We start from the raw sequence: 15,108 nt of genomic DNA on the forward strand, positions 1-15,108 counted from the left end.
CCACAAATGGGCCATTGATATTGTGGGGCCCCTGCCGCAAGCGCAAGGGCGAGTGAAATTTTTGGTAGTGGCGATAGACTATTTCACAAAATGGGTTGAGGCCAAGCCACTAGCAAAAATCACAGCTGAGGCGATGAAGCAATTTATCTGGAGCCACATCATTTGCCGTTTTGGCCTTCCTATGGAAATTGTGAGCGACAATGGCAAACAATTCACTGACAGGAAGATATCAAGCTGGCTCAAAGAATTGCACATCAACCAAATCTTCACGTCCGTCTACCACCCTCAGGGGAATGGCCAAGTGGAGCGCGCGAATCAAAGTTTGCTAAATGGGCTGAAGAAAAGGTTGGAGGGAGAATCCCATTCTTGGGTCGAAGAGTTACCTAATGTCCTGTGGGCGCACAGGACATTAAGCAAAACTAGCAATGGCGAATCCCCGTTCAGCCTAACCTATGGGACAGAGGCTATGATCCCAGCAGAAATTGGATGCCCATCCCATAGGGTACTCATGATGAGCAAAACTGATAACGAGCGCGAAAGAAGATTGGACCTTAACTTGCTTGAAGGGCGCAGAGAAGCGGCTATCATTAATGAAGCCAGATACAAGAAAAAGCTGGAAAAATATTATAATCAGCGCGTTAAAGAGTGCCACTTCAAGAAAAATGATTTTGTCCTTCGAAACAATGAAGCTAGTCGCGCAATACCCCCAGGAAAAATGTCCCCCAATTGGGAGGGACCTTATCAAATTTCAGAAGATTTGGGGAAAGGCGCGTACACTTTAAAAGATTTGAATGGAAAAAAGATACCGCGCGCGTGGAACGCGGCACAACTTAGAAAATGCTTCATGTAAAAAGTTCAAATATGTAATCAAGGCTTTTAAGCCATCATGAATGATGATTCGCGCTATCTTTCAATATTTGTCGCGCTATCTTTCAATATTTGTTCTATTACCTTTGCATACATGTTTCACACTTCCTTTATTAATTTGGAACAATATGACAACACTATATTGACTTCAAAGCAAAATAAAGCGAAGTAAAACATACATGCGCGAGCCTTAGCTCAAACGCGTTAACGAGTCTTAACTCTAAAACGCCAGGGCCTTAGCCCAAACCTACGAGCCTTAGCTCAAACACGTTAATGAGTCTTAACTCTAAAAACGTCAGGGCCTTAGCCCAAAACAAAGAGCCTTAGCTCAAAACACTCACAAACATCCATCTTACATCCCGCGCAGCCTGATCATAAAAATCCTTAAACACAACTAAGGCAAAGTACATGCCATATCATGTTAAGGTCTCAGGTCGAGGTCGCGCGCGGAATCATAGTGGATATCTGAGTAACACACGCTGACATGTAATGGCTAAACTCATACTTCCATATAAATACCGCGCGACAACGACGCGCAAAAAAGAAATAATGAAAAGTTAGCGCGCATGTCAGCATGAGCAAGATACTGCGAAACCACAAACAAAATAGAACAGAGGTTAAGTGAATAATTTCCTTACAACCTTGTTCTTATTTTAACGTGCAAGCATATCTTATATCTACAAGCAAACATGAAGAGATGAATGGAAATGCGCAAGATGTGAAAAAGAGAAAACAAGTTTCATTCCATTGGATTGAAATTTACAAGTATGATGAGTTACAAATTACAAGTATAAAAAATTAAATATGTAAAATTTGATGAAGGGCTTCTCAAGTCTCCACGTCGACGTCAGCCACTTCATCACCTTCATCATCTCCCGCAGCATCTGACGCGGCCTGCTCCTCATCTCCGAACTGACCATAGTCAAGTTCTTCCTCCTCATTGGAGTCTTCTATCACGATGGTGGCAGGAGCAGATTTATTCGCAGCGCCAGAGCCGCTGCCAGGGGCAACATCCCCCGCGCCACCATCATCGCCACCAGCCCTCTCGCATTCATCGAGCAACTTCTTTAGCGCGCCGAGGTCGGGCTGGTCAGCAAGCGCAGCTATCTGCAAAAACATTAGAAAAAATTGAGTACAAAACACTTGGAAAAATTAGTCAAGTAAAACTCATTAAGGTCAAGGTACCTGCATAAGGATGGGGATGGGAGTATTCATATACTTTTCCCCCACCGCGGCCATGTCCGCGCAGGCCGCGTCGCTCTTGTAAGGGTACTCGGATGGGTTCTTCTTCAACATGCCATAGTCATACCCATCCGTAAACCCTTCAGCTCGGCCCACCAAGCGCGCGGCGGCATTGCAGTCCATCACAAGGGCCTGAAACTCGGCGGAATATTTCATCGCCAAAGCGCAGCGAGTTATGCCCTGTGACACCAGCCATTGGCGATCCTGCGCTAGGCCAGCAACAGACGTCTCGAGGACAGGAACCTGGGAGTTTAATAACTCAACAGTTTCCTTAGTCTTTTGTAGCTCCTCCTTATCAGACGCTGCTGCCGCCAAGATTTTTTCTTTCTCCGCCTGCGCAGCACCAAGTGCTTCCTGGCTGGACGCCGCCGTTGCCAAGGCCTCATCTCTATCGGCCTGCGCGGCCGCCAACTCCCTCTTCAGGCGCGCAACCTCGCTCTCCAGTGATGATTTTTCAGTGATACTCTGGACGATAGCTTGGTCACGCGCCTCAGCCTGCTGTTCCAAGACACGCACTCTACGCGCGTACTTGGCAACTTCGGCCTCCGCCAACTGCTGCTTCTCCCGCGCAGCTTGGAGCTCATGCCCGCGCTTAATATAGGCGGTGTTGGCACTTGCTCTATTTTCGCTGAGCTCCGCCTGGAGTTTCTCAGCTCGTGCGCGAGCATCAGAAAGGTTCCAGGCAGCCACCTTAGCCTCTTGCTGGGCTGCCACAAGAGCATCGCGTACTTTAATATAATCGCGATGAAGCTCTTGGGAGGCAGCAAAGAAAGCTGACCCAGCGAAAATGTGATCGTTGAGCAAGTCAGCGCGAGTGCGCTCCTCCTGATACCTCCGTTCAGTAGGAGGCACGGCATGAGCCCAGAAGTCCTCGCATACGCCCATGGATTGGAAGGAACTTTCTTCATTAATATTCCATCTCGGGCGATAAACGTGGTCACCTTCCTACAAAACACAAGAAATGTTCTAAGTCATAAAACATACTTATATGGAGGTACGCGCAGCGGAGCAACAAATTAAAACATACCTGCGGGGATGAAGCAGAAAAGTCAGCGCCAGCCCCACCAGAAGTATGCGCTGCGAAGACTTGTGGCATCGCAGGGCTGGCGCGGTCTCCCAAGGAGCCCTCAGCTTGAGCCCCCTCATCCTCCTCATCTTCTTGAATAGGCCTCTTCTCCTGCGACCTGGGGGGCTCCAAACCAGCATCGCGGAGAGGACTGCGCGTAGGAGGAGGCGAGGGAGGTCCCGACGCCGCCAGTTCGGCGCGCAATACGGCTTCCTGCTCTTTTGTAACCCCAATAAGGGGAGAATCAGCACTAGCAGGAGCAGGACCAGAACCAGCGGCGCCGCCAACGGCGCCAGGAGTGTCGCCAGCAACTTGTACGCCAGCTACAACTCCTATGAACAAAACAACAAGGAAAAATGGTTTATGACTGAATCCAAAAGAAAAATAAAGAAGACAAGTGTGCAAAACATACCTTGGCGCAATTCTGTTCGCGCGGCGAACATCGCCATAAAATTCATTCTACCATTTTCAGAGGGTAGAACAGGGGACTCCGAAGCAGCCCCCGGCGCAGCCTCAGCACCTGGTGGCGCCTGTGGCTCCTCTCCTACCGTCGCCGGTTCTGCAAACATTCAAAGGAGGAAAGGTTTAATAACAATTCAGCCAGATGAAGATAAATAAAGTATACCTGTTGCAGGCGCGGCACTGCTTCTCTCTTCAGCCGCGCGAAAGGAGGAGGTGACGCCACCATACCTCAAGTGGACAGGAGGTCTGCCCACTCTCACAGGCAGAGAAGCTAAAGAAACCTTTGTGGTAAACACCTGGGTTTCCTTAGGTCCCTTCGTTTGAGCATGGGGATGAGCGACAGGGGTGTCATCTTTCTTCTGTTTCTTACTGGCCCCTGCGCCAGATTTCCCCTTAGCTTTGCGCTTTAGTAGGGGCGCCTCCTCTTCCTCCTCCTCCTCTTCCGCGAGCTCTAGCTCGTAGTTTTCAAGCGCATCTACAAAAACAACCAACAGAACTGTTAATAAACTTGGATATTCTAAAGGAATGAGCATAAGTGCGAAGGCTTACCAGGCGCGTCACTGTCAAAGTCAAATTCCAAATCCACTGGGATGAACATGTCATCGAAGCGATCTGGGAAACCAACTTCCCCAGCGCCAAGCGCGACGGAGCCACCCTCCACTTGTTCATCATAAGCGGCAAGGACATAATCCTTGGTGACTGCGCAAAAAACAAATCAAGTGATATCAGCAAAAGAATTATGTTCGCGCAGAAAAAATAAATAAACCAATGAAATAAACTTACACAACCCGTCGACTTGGATAACGGGCTCAAGCGCGCTATCGGCCCAAAGCTTACTCATGCCGACCCCAACCAGCGCCTCCTCGCAAATTTTCTTCGCGGGGGATGGTTCGGCGGTCAGTTTCTTAACCCAGGCGCCAGTTGGGTTCTTGAGGACACCCTCATCCGCAGGCGCAGAAGAGATAGAGCGCATGGTCATACGGATGGGGATCACACCAGCCCTTATGTAAAAGAACCTCTCAGACCAGTCATGAAGGCTCTTGAATGAAACAGTGGAGCACTTCACCTTCTGACTGCGAGGAATGAAAGAGATCCAATTGTCCTGGATCTTGGGCTTGTAAAAATATTGAAAACGCCGAGGAGTGGGTTCCTCGCGCTGGGATTTGCACATGAACTCAAAGTGAGTCACGCGCACGAGTCCAAACGGATGGACTTGGGATATATGAATCCCATAGAACTTCAGCAGTGCACCCACAAACCTTGTCATCGGGAGACGAAGGTTGCAGTGGGTGAAAAAGTGGCTATATAGGGATATATAGCCGGCAGGCGGGTCCGCCGCCGTTTGCCCGGACCTAGGCAACATGCAGCCAAACAGGGTGGGAAAGCCCTGAGAGGCGATGAGGTTGTCGAGATCGGCCTGCTTCAATTTGCAGAGGATTTCATTCCACCTTTTGGTGGCCTTGGTCCTCCCTACTTCCTCCGATGTGGTCTCAACAACCCTCTTCCCTTTCCCCTTTTGCTTCAATGTCGACATCACCACAGATTTCACACGGCGTCTTCGGGAGGCAACAGAGGTGATTGAGGGGCTAGACGAGTCTGAACTATCAGACATACAACTGCAGCAGCAGATAATCGAGAAATCGAAAAGATGAAAACACTCAATTCAGAATATGAAAGGCAGAAACTCGAAAATTATCAACAATGAAGATGAAGATAAAAAATTTCCTAAGGGCCTCCTTTTATAGGCCCAGGAGAGAGAAATGTGGCAGCTGATCGGATTTCACGCGCCCCCACTCGCGGGTGCAAGCCAACGAGGGCGCGACACGTGTCCCTAACACTGTTGAGGGGACATAAAATTGTAACCGACCTGCCACGGAGCAGAGACGCCCCCCACTCGCAGGTGCTAACCAATGCGAGCGCGACACGTGTTCAAGACAGCTGTGTGAGGGGACGTGAAGGGCAACTGTAGCACCTCGAGCACACGAAACGTCTGACATGTTTACGGCGCACGTCACCACCAACTAACCACGTGTTCGACCCGTCGTTTTCAACCCTTCGTTTTCAACCAAATGGATAGAACTTCGCGCAACGATGGAAGCAACCAGGAAAACGACAAAACCCCATTTAAAGACAAAAATCAGTAAGTCTAATATCCATCTTACCGCGCTCGCGCGAGATAAGACACACATTAGACTGGGGGGGCTTGAAGAGGTATGTACCCGCCTCAACACCGAGCAAGGCGGGTCAACCCACAAGATAAAGACATTATGAAGACACAAAGCCAAAACCTATGCGCATGGCGCATACAAAACATCCTCAGGCATCATATGCCCAGGCACACATATGCTCGCGCATCACATATGCGCGCGGCGCATCAGCGCGCGGCGCATATCACATGCTCGTGCATATCACATCTGCCCAGACACACATGCTCGCGCATCACATATGCGCGCAGCGCATCAGCGCGCGGCGCATATCACATGCTCGTGCATATCACATCTGCGCATGAAATATCTGCGCGTGAGAATAAAGAGAAGACCTCGCGCATCCTCAGGATGGGCGCATATCACACGTGCGCATAATCAACCTCGTCCTTATCCCAATCAGGATTAGGGCAACCTTGATTGTGCACGTCAAACAACCTTCCAGAAGGCATCTTTTTAAGGAGAAAGAATATGCTGATGTTGATAGCTGCCAAATGAAAGGTCGACAACTCAGCATGACACATGTGTTACCACGTGATTACAACCAACGAGAAAGCGCCAGGTGTCCCAGAGGACACGTGGCGCAGTGCGATTGGAGGAAGCCAACGAGGTTGAGCCCAACCGGTGGTAACCCTAGCACTATAAATACAGCATCAACTCCACTTTGATGACACATTCATACTCAATCATTGACAGTTACAAGCAGTGATAACACATTCAATCATATTGAATCACATTCACTCACAGTCAGTTACATACAAACAGACAGTCTTACAATCAAAAGGGTATTCAGCTATTCAGCAATACCCTGGAGATTCTCTTACACACATTATTATCTTCTCCACAAAGATACTGATTCTCACGCCGGAGGGTTACCCCAAAGAGGACCCCTCTGTCCCTTTCTGAGGGGTAAGTAACGGCGCTGTTCATTTTGTAGGTGGAAGAACACTGATCCAGAAGAACCATCGGTGAAGTAGTATAATCACACCCGAGGAAAGTATATCTGCTACCAGTGAGTAGATCCACGTTTCTTCAGTATTTAATCTTTCTTTCAAATTTATATATAATGTAGTATTTAATTTCATATATGAGAAATTGTTATAGAATCCTAAATTATACCACGTATATAAACATATTTTTTATTGATATTATATTCTTTATTCAGCCCGTGTGACCGTATATTACACGGGTTATTAACCTAGTAAAGCAATAATATGTAAAATAAGTTCTCGTTACACATCCATCTCATAACCCTTAGTCAGACTAGAATCCCAAAACTAATAGTTCCCAGTCCGATTGATAACCTTAAAACACCTTTATTTGGCCAGCTGACTATGAAGCTGGCCGATTGAACTATCAAAAACCAAATTAATGGTTGAGCTGAATTTCAAAATTTAATTTATTTAACGCTTTTTAATATCTTATTTACCGGTTATTAATTCAAATTCTATAGTTTGTTTATTTCACACTTCATATTTGTGTTGGTATTAAATCCGTAGCTTATATATTTTTTAGCTATAATTGTTTTAAGTATATACACATATAGATATAACAAGCACATATTAATTTGATATTTGTTCTATGCCTGTATATACACATACTTAATTTCTAGATCAATAAAGCCCATGATCCAATAACCTGAGCCTATTAAACAAACATTTGTTTCATGCATGAACAAAGATAACATCGATCTCGTGATCATAATTGTTTATGTTTGCTATTATAACAAAATGTCAAAAACCACTCTCCTTCAGTGTCAATTATAGGCCAGGCATGGACTTCTAGATAGCACACAACTTGACACCAATAATTACAACATAATTCAACTATTACGAAATAGACAAACAATATGACAAAACATATATTATTTAAAAATAAAAAAAAAAACATTTTTCAATCTTTCATAGCCGGCTTAATACCGCCTACCCACCACGGTTCGAACCGTTATCAACCCGCGATCTTAGTCACTCTATTCGTATGAACCAGGTTCGAGAAAGCCGCCTTGAAAGTCCTCCAAACTGAGCCTTTCGCTCCTTGAACCACCCTAACTGACCCGACCCGGCCCGCACAAGAGACCCTAGGGGACACCGGTTCAGTTATTAACAAACAGTAGTCTCTCCCCGGTTCAGACCGGTTCCTAAACAACCGGACATGTTCCATCTTGTCATTATGTTTGGTTTTGGTTTTTCCATCCATTTGGTGACCCGGTTTTTTTCTAAACCCGATTATGGATAGTTTTGGTCTTTGGGTTATGGAGACTGAGCGACGAGACGAAGGCGTTTGGCATGAACTCCCGAGTTTTACAGAAGGCGTGCGTTCGATGAATGTGTTCCGGTCTAGCCAGTCTGCCACTTTGGACTGGCAGACTGAGTATGACTCGGGTGGGTTATTATCGATACAATACAACGGGTCGGGTTCATTGTGATCAAGATCATTCTTTTCATCTTGATCAAGATCAAGATTGGCATTGCTCTTATTATTGTTGCTCATGTGATCAAGATCAAGATCTTGATCTTGATGATGCTCATGATCATCCATGGAAGTGTTTGTTGATGAATTGTGAATAATGGTTTGTGGATGCATTGAGTTTAGTGGGTGGAGGAGATGAATAATATTTATGTATGTATGATTTGTGACTTTGAGGTTGAATGATGATGAAGGTTTCAAAGGAAGAGGGTCATGTGAGCCGCGGATAAATCATGGGTGATGTGTGTGTATATATATATATATATTTATTTAATTTTAATAATATATTACGTTCAACAGTAAATTGAATATATGTTTTTTATTGCCCGAGAAAAGCATGAAAAGTGATCTCATATAATCTTTTTTCAAGACGGGTATCCCTAACTGTCTTTGATAATCTTTTAAAATTTTGATGTTTAAGATCGAGTGGAAAAAAGGATTAAAAATCACTTTTTTAAAATTATATTATAATTAATTTGACAATTTTATTAATTTAGTTGCCTTCCCAAAGCCCTGTATAACCCAAAGCAAAAAAGATAATAAATAAACTACTAAAACAGATAATATAAAATATAAATAGAAGTTTTTTTTTCTATAGAAAAAAATCAACTTTCATGAGAACTGAACCTGTCAATTTTTTGTTACCATAAACTAGCATTTTTCCGTTGCACCAATGAATCATTTATTAGACTTTCATTTTAAAACAAAATTATATATTGTATATAATTATTTTAACAATGATGGGCTCTCGTTAGATTGGGTCTGGGCGGTCGTCCTCCTTCCCTTCTCTTTGGGCCGGCCTTGGCACCCTACAACCCATGTTACTCTTGAGTTTCCGATTACGATTGTGGATGTTGCAAATGGTTGGACTCAAATCATTTATGAATTAAGTATAACTATAAGAACTTACGTCTAATTTATCAATTAAATAGACTTTTAGGTCCAATTTATCACTAATCTATTAGTAATTAGAATGCCCACATCCATTATTCTATTAATTTTTGTATTACTTTTACCTTTATATAAGCCCAGGCCGTTATATATAATATTTTTTTAATATATATATATAAATTTAAGGCCTCCGCTAGAAACGAACCTAAGACGAAGACCGAGCCTTGTATAAAGGATGCGCTGGGCTAGCCTGGCCTGTGCTTGCAATATTATTTACTATGATTTAAATAAGTTAAAATACCAAAATTAAGTCACTCATAATCTGTTAAAATTGTTAGGACCTCATAAGTTGTTATTTAAAAAGATTATGCAAACATCAGTACTACATTTTGTTGAAAATAATAGACAGAATTACAGAAATTGTTCTTTATCTTTCACCCAAATTTCACTCGTTGTCCCCGATCTTCAAAATTGATCTTTTTTGTCCTTTACGTTTCAAAATACTTCAGCGTTTGTCTTTTTCGCCTAACCCGGTTAGATTTTCTCGTTAAGTCAAGTACAAATTAATCATTTTACCTATTAAATTAAAAAAAATGTTTTAATGAATAAAAAAACTTAATATATATTTATTCTTTTTCTCTCTCCACCTTCTTCTTCTTCTTCCTCGTACATTCTTCATTCCTCCGTTGTCACCAAGCTCTCCGACAACCACCACCTAGCTCTCTGACAGCCGTCATCTTCTCGGACACCAACTTCAATTTTGTTCATTGGTAAAACTCGATTCATTGTTTGATTAGGTGAAATTCCGGGTTGCACACCAGTGAGGACATCAAGGAGTCAACGCAACAATGTGAACACAAATCCCAATCTGTGTCCTTCAAACACTTTAAAGAAAACAACCCAAGAAACTCCCATCACAATTCCTCCGTTGCCTACTCATTATTCCCAAATCATGAAGCCACTGTTTAATCCAAAACCTCAAATCCAATTCTCCCAAACATTCAGAAACAGATTCTGTTTTCAATCTCCACCGAGTACCAAAACACCATCCGTCTATCCTCTGTATTACGGAAACGATATCCATGTGGAAGCAGTTTTTTTATTAGCTGCTGCCGGAGAAGACGATGGTGGCGAGTTACAAATAGAGTTAAGTTTAATTATTATAGTTTGAAAAGAAAAGAAAATGAGGTGGTTTTATTTGTCGGAGAAGACGACGGCAGTGAGTTCCGACGAAGCTTCCGGCGCCGGTGACGAGTACGGAGAAGCCGATGGTTCTATGTGGCGTTGAGGAGCGGCGGACTTGTTTCTCCCAGGCGGCGGCGGTGCCGTAGAAGGCGGACGAGAGGATGTTGGAGGTGAGAATAATAAGTTTCTCACCTGTATATCAATTGGTCTCCATTTACGTCTCACCTGTAGAACCTATGACCACCACATCGGAAAAGGGTATTTTCTGGTGATCGGAGTGGGGTCCACCGTCGGAGTCGGAGACTGAGAATAATAAGTTTCTCGTTCGTTATTCCGGCAAGTTTGTGGGTGGTGATAGGTGAACGACAGTGAAGGTGGTGATAGGTGGGGGATGATGGTGGTAGCAGGTGGGGACAGTGAAGGTTACGGAGATTGGTAGCGAAGGAGGAGGAGGAGAGAGGAAGAATTAATTAAATATATATTTTATTGTTTTTGTTTATTTATTAAAATATTTTTTTTAAATTAATTTGTAAAATTCCTAATTTCCCCTCATGTGGAAGGCACATGACCTGCCTTAACGAGAAAATCTAACCGGGTTAGGCGAAAAGGACAAACGCTGAAGGATTTTGAAACGCAAAAGACAAAAAAGATCAATTTTGAAGAGCAGAGACAATGAGTGAAATTTGAGTGAAAGATAAAGGACAATTTATGTAATTCTGTCAAAATAATAACCAATTTAAGTATCAAGTATTGTTAAGTTTACATGATTAACGTGTAACATATATACATATATCTATATAAATATACAAGAAAGTACGTACACTGAGAAATTCAATCATGTCATAGTAACCAATCTTGAACGCAAAAACTAGGTTGTCTAACAGAACTAAGGACACCTTTATATAAATCATTCTGTTTAGTTGAGTTGATAACATTCAAGTGAATAATCTTGACTTGCTTGCGAGTATTTTCTTGATAATATATGTATATAAGTTGTTTTAGTAAAAGTTTAGGCAGAAGAAAGAAGGATGAGAGGCGATGACGTGACGAGAAAGGTCATTTTAAAGGTGTGATATAAACACTTGGTATTCCTTCGTTCTTAGTTTCTTCCATCCAAAATGGATATTTTTCAGTTGTGAAATAATATGAACAAATGTTGTGTTTTTCTATTAAACTTATGTCAATGTGCAATTGTGCATGGTATTTAACTATTTTTGTTGCGATATAGTATCAACAAACGCTACATTTTCTATTGTTTTTTGTGGTCCTTATTAGTTACTAAGTTCATGATTGTTTTAAACGTTGACCATACACACACTCATATCTAATGGCAATAAACAATGTTCACACATGCATTATTTATTAAGTTATTTACTTTATGATTGTTTTTTACTATTAATATTTTTGTTGTTATCAGCATATATGTATATATATATATAGTCTGAATCATATATTAATATATAATGTTTGGTAGAAAGTGTATGAACGATTTTGGACTGACAAGTGTTCAATCTCTAGAAAGCCAACATGCCAAAGTTATAAAACTAAGCAACATTGTTATCTTTTGTTTGAAGAGTATAATAATGGCGACAACAAAAGATAACAATATTTTCAAACACGATAACATATAGGAATGTCGAGAACCATAAATAAACTATTGTAAATAGGATGAATATGTAGCTAGCCTATGTTCCAAATGTAAGATGAAGCGTGAGCATTCTACATTATCTATCAATCGATATTTGTTATATGGTTATAATGTCATATACTCGTATGATCAGCCCACACAACATACTCTAAGTAGTAATTTAACTTGTTGGAGGAGACATTGTGAATTGATCACATCCCATGGTACGTCTTTAAGAAAATAACATTTAAGCTTTCTTTTTCGTTAACTTGATAATGTATGATTTTGTTTCTTTTCTTGAAAGAATATAAGGAAAACCCAAGTTAATTTTTTTTAGAATTAAATATTATTGAACACTATGGAGATTGAACCTTGACCTCTAAATTTACACTCAAACCATCTTACCACCTCAAAGTAAAAATGGCAGAAAACCAAAGTTAATAGGACTTAAAAGCACAAAACATATATGTATAATATATATATATATATATACATATATATATATATGATATTATGTAAAAAGAAAATTTTGTTTTGGTTAAATAAATACTCTCTTTAAAAGTCAGTTTCTAGAAATTATATATGAACCGGGTGTTTCAATCAAATTTAAGTATTTTTGAATAAAAGCCATTTTAGTCTAAGATTGTTATAATACTACCACTAAATCATAACAAGATTAACATTAATATAGAAAATAATTAGAAAGAGAGTAAAGAAATTGTTATTGCAGGGATGATCTTTTACTCCTTAAACACATGCATATTTATAATACTACAATGGAGACATGTACGTATAGTTGGTTTGAAATATATGTGCATCCACATGCCTTTTACTTGCAAGACTATCCAAAACAATTCATTGAATCATAACACTCCCCCTTGGATGACACTTTTCAAACTTCGGGGTTTTGAAGTACTGCCTCATTAAAAACCTTGCCAAATAAAACCCAGTGGGAAAAAACTTTAGCTAAGGGAAAAAGAGTGCAATATATAGCTCCCCCTCAAGTTGTAGGTCATTAAATTGTTCGTACATGTCGCATGCCAATATCATGAACATGTTTCCTGAAAGTCGCTGTAGGGAGTGCCTTTGTAAAAAGATCAGCTGAATTGTTGCTAGATTGGACATATCTTATTTTAACTTGTTTATCTTTGATAAGGTCTTGAGTATATGAGAAGAATCTTGGAGGTATATGTTTTGTTCTGTCGGTTTTAATATACCCTTCTTTCATTTGTGAAACATAGCCTGAATTATCTTCGTAGATTTGTGTTGGACTTGCTTCTTTCTCTAGTCCACAAGAGGTTACTATGAGTTGTGTTATAGATCTTAACCAAACACACTCCCTAGAAGCGTCATGTAATGCAATGACTTCGGCATGATTTGAGGACGTTGCAACAAGTGTTTGTTTCTGAGAGCGCTACGAAATTGTTGTTCCTCCATTCTTAAACACGTATCCAGTTTGAGATTTTGCCTTATGGGGATCTGATAAATAACCTGCATCTGCATAACCAACTAACCATTCTCTTGAGTCATTAGAATAAAATAAACCTAAATCAATGGTTCTTTTTAGATACCGAAAAATATGTTTAATGCCATTCCAATGCCTTTTAGTAGGGGATGACTGAATCTCGCCAATAAATTAACTGCAAAAGAAATGTAAGGTCTCGTACAGTTAGTAAGATACATAAGCGCTCCAATTGCACCGAGGCATGGTACTTATGGACCAAGAACCTCCTCATTTTCTTCACAAGGACGGAATGGATCATTGTTGACATTGAGTGATCTAACAACCATTGGGGTACTTAAAGGATTTGCCTTGTCCATATTGAAACGTTTTAAGAGCTTTTCAGTATAATTCGACTAGTGGACAAGTATTCCATTATTCATATGCTCAATCTTCAAACCAAAACAATATTTGGTTTTTCCAAGGTCTTTCATTTCAAATTATTTCTTTAAATGAATGATCATTTTATGGATTTCGTTATGTGTCCCAATTATATTTAGATCATCAACATATACGGCTATGATCACAAATCCTGATGTTGTCTTCTTAATAAAAACACATAGACAAATAAGATTATTTGTATAGCCTTTGCTTATCAGATAATCACTCAGACGATTGTACCACATCCTTCTAGATTGTTTCAACCCATATAAAGATCTTTGTAACTTGATTGAACACATTTATTTGGGCTTTGATCTTAATGCTTTAGGCATTTCAAATCCTTCTGGAATTTTCATATAGATGTCACTATCAAGTGATCCATATAAGTAAGCTGTAACAACATCCATAAGACGTATTTCTAATTTTTTAGAAACTGTCAAGCTGATTAAATATCTAATCGTAATAGCATCAATAACAGGGGAATACGTTTCTTTATAGTCAATTCCTGGCCTTTGAGAAAAACCTTGAGCTACAAGTCTAGCTTTATATCTTGTAACTTCATTTTTCTCATTACGTTTTCTCACAAAAACCCATTTATATCCTACAGGGTTCATTGACTTTAGTGTTATGACAATAGGTCTAAAAACCTTTCGATTGTTTAGTGAACTTAATTCAGCTTGCATGGTATCTTTCCATTTGTTCCAATCTTGTCGACTTTGACAATCATCTATAGATTTAGTTCAGGATCATCATTTTCTTCCATGATATCACTTGCCACAGAATAAGAAAATATATCATCAATATTTTCCATTTCATCTCGATCCCACATTACATGTGTTTGACCATAGTTGATTGACAACTCTTTGTTGGAATCATTTATTTCTTCCTGAGGGAATGTTATATCATTTACCTCTTCCTGAGGGAAGGTTTTGCCATTTTCTCTTTCTTTATGGTCAGTATCTTTATCTTTTCCAGAATCTTTTCTTTTTCGAGGATTTTTATCCTTTGAACCAATTGGCCTCCCACGTTTTAAACGTTTTTGGGATTCATGAGGTGTATTATCATGGTTTTGCTTTCTTGGAATCTTAACTCGAGCTGGAGCATTAGCAGCTGGTATATGAGATTTAGTGACCCTGTTTGTATCCGTAAATGCATCAGGTAACTGATTTGCAATTTCTCGTAGATGTATTATCTTTTGAACTTCTGTCTCACTTTG

Source organism: Bidens hawaiensis, unplaced genomic scaffold (genome assembly GCF_021521415.1).
Source record: "Bidens hawaiensis isolate Kalapana, Puna unplaced genomic scaffold, B.hawaiensis_p1.1 tig00057674_1, whole genome shotgun sequence".
Classification (NCBI taxonomy): Eukaryota; Viridiplantae; Streptophyta; class Magnoliopsida; order Asterales; family Asteraceae; genus Bidens; species Bidens hawaiensis.